The 4,962-nt window shown below is 37.9% G+C and overlaps 1 non-coding gene and 1 pseudogene across 1 annotated transcript; both read left to right on the top strand.

The window, feature by feature from the left end:
- The first annotated feature begins 1,468 nt into the window (after positions 1 to 1,468).
- On the top strand, positions 1,469 to 3,499 carry LOC131674756 (small subunit ribosomal RNA; annotated as a pseudogene).
- A 1,094-nt stretch (positions 3,500 to 4,593) lies between these two features.
- LOC131674760 (5.8S ribosomal RNA) lies at positions 4,594 to 4,748 on the top strand. The gene has a single exon (XR_009302876.1). It is a non-coding gene; the product is annotated as a 5.8S ribosomal RNA (ribosomal RNA).
- Positions 4,749 to 4,962: the final 214 nt, after the last annotated feature.

Raw genomic sequence — 4,962 nt, 5'->3', positions numbered from 1 at the left:
GACCCTTTCCAGGTTGTCGAAAAAAAAAAAAAAATTATTATTATTATTATTAATAATAATAATAAGATATTTGTTTTAACAGAGAAATTTTATTAAATTTAAAAAATTTTCCATTTTTATAGTAATGCTTTTTCTTGGAATCAAGCTAAACAACAGGTCTAGTGTCGAACGTAAGCGTAATACATGAAAACGGGTTTCTAACCGATTCAGCATACTAACACAAATGAGTCTGTATATCAGTACTTTTACGGTAACTCGAGGGAATCAATAGGTCTATGTCGATGCAGTTATATAGTAGTGTTGGACATGTTGAGAGAAACGGAAGCCGATTTTTAATAAGTATTCGGCTGAAGTTTTTCGGTCTTCTATATGGAAGAATTTGGGCAACGACGATGTCCATATTATCGCTGCTAATTTTTATTTTTTAAGGCGTACACGATTTTGTTCAACGAACAGTTGTAGCGAATTGTAATGTACGCTTTTTTTTCGACAGCGGGATTGCGGATACGGTGGCGTTTACTGATTTTTACTGAAAATATCATGTAAACGTTATGATCCAAATGCAATCATATATATATATACAAAAATTTGAGACGTGTACGTTGAACCGCGATGATGAATGATGAGAAAAAAATATGATTAGAAATTTTTTCTCGTTTCGTTATTTAACATCGCCTCATATGTCAGTCTTATTTATATGCGATAACTCTCTACGTTCCGTGCGAGAAAGTTTTTCTTTTTGCCGTTTACAAATGATATATATATATTTAAAAAAAATATCAAAAATATATACGGCAATAGAAAAATGATTACGAAACGAACTTTCGAGATTTCCATGTCGCTTTCAATCTAGCGAAGGGTCGAGAGAATGTTCGAAAAATTTGAAATCTGTCAGCGTTTAGCACAATGAATAAAATTTTGTTATTATCGTTCTTTACTTGGTAAGAATTTTTTGAAGGACGATGATTATATTCAAAATTAGCGAATTGTGTAGTTGAATCAGATATTATCCTAGTAAAGTGATAAGAAAATTGAGAGAAAAGAAAGATAATGCATCTTAACTCTTAATTATAATATCGCATTACTTGATTTTGTTGTAATATGTTTAGAGCGTGGCAATTCGTTCGGTTTTTCCGTTTAACGAAATGCATCATTAACACGCACAAAATCCTTATTGCACATCATCAATAATAAATCAAATATTTATTATTAAGGTGAGATGTGTTTGAATAACATTAAATCCTTTCTAAGAAAATGAATGGTGATATGTAAAAAGAGTTACTTTTTTTTATTATTAGTCCTGGTAATTTTCATATATACATGAAAGAGATATGTCGATTTATATAGACATATATTCTTCGTATCGCGATTACCGACATTAATAAAGAATACAAAACTTTTTTTTCATTCTTCATTAATGACCATTTAAAGGAAAGGAAAATATATGAAATTTCAAACAAAATACAGCTCCCTGGTTGATCCTGCCAGTAGTCATATGCTTGTCTCAAAGATTAAGCCATGCATGTCTCAGTACAAGCCAAATTAAGGTGAAACCGCGAAAGGCTCATTAAATCAGTTATGGTTCCTTAGATCGTACCCACACTTACTTGGATAACTGTGGTAATTCTAGAGCTAATACATGCAAACAGAGCTCCGACCGGAGATGGAAGGAGTGCTTTTATTAGATCAAAACCAATCGGTGGCGGGTTACTTTGTGGCTCGTTATCGTACACTTTGGTGACTCTGAATAACTTTACGCTGATCGCACGGTCCTCGCACCGGCGACGCATCTTTCAAATGTCTGCCTTATCAACTGTCGATGGTAGGTTCTGCGCCTACCATGGTTGTAACGGGTAACGGGGAATCAGGGTTCGATTCCGGAGAGGGAGCCTGAGAAACGGCTACCACATCCAAGGAAGGCAGCAGGCGCGCAAATTACCCACTCCCGGCACGGGGAGGTAGTGACGAAAAATAACGATACGGGACTCATCCGAGGCCCCGTAATCGGAATGAGTACACTCTAAACCCTTTAACGAGGATCAATTGGAGGGCAAGTCTGGTGCCAGCAGCCGCGGTAATTCCAGCTCCAATAGCGTATATTAAAGTTGTTGCGGTTAAAAAGCTCGTAGTCGAATTTGTGTCTCGCGCCGCCGGTTCATCGTCCGCGGTGTTAACTGGCGTGTCGCGAGACGTCCTGCCGGTGGGCTCTCGTTCCGCGTATTGTGACACGTTTGATCATTCGGTATCCAATCCGGAGGTCGGCGGCGTTCCGTGCGTGTGAGCGGACCCAACTCAATCCTGCCGCGGTGCTCTTCATTGAGTGTCGAGGTGGGCCGGCACGTTTACTTTGAACAAATTAGAGTGCTTAAAGCAGGCTAAAATTTCGCCTGAATACTGTGTGCATGGAATAATGGAATAGGACCTCGGTTCTATTTTGTTGGTTTTCGGAACTCCGAGGTAATGATTAATAGGAACGGATGGGGGCATTCGTATTGCGACGTTAGAGGTGAAATTCTTGGATCGTCGCAAGACGGACAGAAGCGAAAGCATTTGCCAAAAACGCTTTCATTGATCAAGAACGAAAGTTAGAGGTTCGAAGGCGATCAGATACCGCCCTAGTTCTAACCATAAACGATGCCAGCTAGCGATCCGTCGACGTTCCTCCGATGACTCGACGGGCAGCTTCCGGGAAACCAAAGCTTTTGGGTTCCGGGGGAAGTATGGTTGCAAAGCTGAAACTTAAAGGAATTGACGGAAGGGCACCACCAGGAGTGGAGCCTGCGGCTTAATTTGACTCAACACGGGAAACCTCACCAGGCCCGGACACCGGAAGGATTGACAGATTGAGAGCTCTTTCTTGATTCGGTGGGTGGTGGTGCATGGCCGTTCTTAGTTGGTGGAGCGATTTGTCTGGTTAATTCCGATAACGAACGAGACTCTAGCCTGCTAACTAGGCGTATTTTGACATCCCAAAGGCCCGCCGGCTAGATGTCGTTGCGTGATTCGCGGTTGTCATAACCGTGTGTTGCGTGCGCTCGGTCGTGCGCGGTTTTTACTGTCGGCGTACAAACAATTCTTCTTAGAGGGACAGGCGGCTTCTAGCCGCACGAGATTGAGCAATAACAGGTCTGTGATGCCCTTAGATGTTCTGGGCCGCACGCGCGCTACACTGAAGGAATCAGCGTGTCCTCCCTGGCCGAGTGGCCCGGGTAACCCGCTGAACCTCCTTCGTGCTAGGGATTGGGGCTTGCAATTGTTCCCCATGAACGAGGAATTCCCAGTAAGCGCGAGTCATAAGCTCGCGTTGATTACGTCCCTGTCCTTTGTACACACCGCCCGTCGCTACTACCGATTGAATGATTTAGTGAGGTCTTCGGACCGATGCGCGATGGCGTTTCGGCGTCGTCGATGCGTCTGGGAAGATGACCAAACTTGATCATTTAGAGGAAGTAAAAGTCGTAACAAGGTTTCCGTAGGTGAACCTGCGGAAGGATCATTACAGTGTGTGTTGATGTTTAATATATTTTATTACATTGTAATGCGACAAATATTTAAACATAAACATAAAAAAACACATTTGTATCTTCTTACGAGAAGTTGATTTGAACGAAGTTGCTTTATATTATTTCTGCTATTGTAGCTGTATCATGGTACGCCGTTGATAATCCCATTATTTCTTGTTGTTATGATTTCTATTGATTTTATCTGTAGAAAATAAAATCATGAGTGAGCAAGAAATTGTTATTATAATTATAACTGCTATACTAAATAACAATTATCAGCTAAATAACAATAGAAAATAAAAAGGCAACGTTAAAACTGTGTGTATTATTATATCATAAGAGAATTTTTTCTTCTTGTTTTATTTTGTGACAACTGAACATATTTAACGTTTAAATTAGTGAAAACTAGTCTATAAACGGAAGGAATTTGTGATGTTGTTTAAAAACACACGGTTTATTGACGTTATTTGAATGTATGTTTCCAAACTAATCGAAAATTTTATACTATTTCAACATAGAATTGGTAAAAATAAACGGTGTGTTAATTTATGTAGAACGGGTACCTATAATCCTTTTAATCTACAATTAATTGTATGTATTGTAGATAGATAGATGGATTAAAATATGGTAATATTAATAAGGATTTTCGCCCGATTTCATTTTTCCACATCGTTTGAACTTTTCTATATACATATGTTGAAATTTGGAAAAATTTTGATAACGATTGTGTTTGGAAATATATTAAGAATTTTAACAGGCGCTGTTATTCTATCCTCTGTAAATTCTTTGAAACGAATATAAACACCTCGAATATGTTTCAGCATATTAAATATATGTATGATTTATAAAATATATGGGTGTAAAAATAAATCGTTTTCTATTTAGAGAATAGAGGATATATAGAAATAATGGTGTTTTTATATAATTAAATTGTCATTTGATCTAAGAATATTGAAGTGAATTGTGTAGTCTGTTTATGATATTTGTATGTAATTTTAATATATATACATATATATATATATATATATATATATATACGTGCAAAACATAAATTAGATATACATATGAAACTTTAATAAATATATAAAAATACCCTAAACGGTGGATCACTTGGCTCGTGGGTCGATGAAGAACGCAGCTAATTGCGCGTCAACTTGTGAACTGCAGGACACATGAACATCGACATTTCGAACGCACATTGCGGTCCTCGGATTCTGTTCCCGGACCACTCCTGGCTGAGGGTCGTATTTATTTCAAAAACTGTTCGGTTTTCGAATGATGAAATTTCAATATTAATATTAATATTGATGAACATCGTTTGTTTACATCAGAACGAGATGGATGTTGTACGCACTTGTTTTTCAGGTGCGACATCTTAAATCGTGAAAGCGTCCCGATAAAAAATAACTTTAATATTATAAATTATATGTACTGTATAGTTTGTATTTAAATTTTTTTT

Source organism: Phymastichus coffea, unplaced genomic scaffold, assembly GCF_024137745.1.
Source record: "Phymastichus coffea isolate CEN01 unplaced genomic scaffold, Cenicafe_Pcof_1.1 PCOF00294, whole genome shotgun sequence".
Lineage (NCBI taxonomy): Eukaryota > Metazoa > Arthropoda > Insecta > Hymenoptera > Eulophidae > Phymastichus > Phymastichus coffea.
The sequence above is the reverse complement of the archived record's forward strand: the minus strand, read 5'-3'. Positions and strand labels throughout refer to the sequence as shown.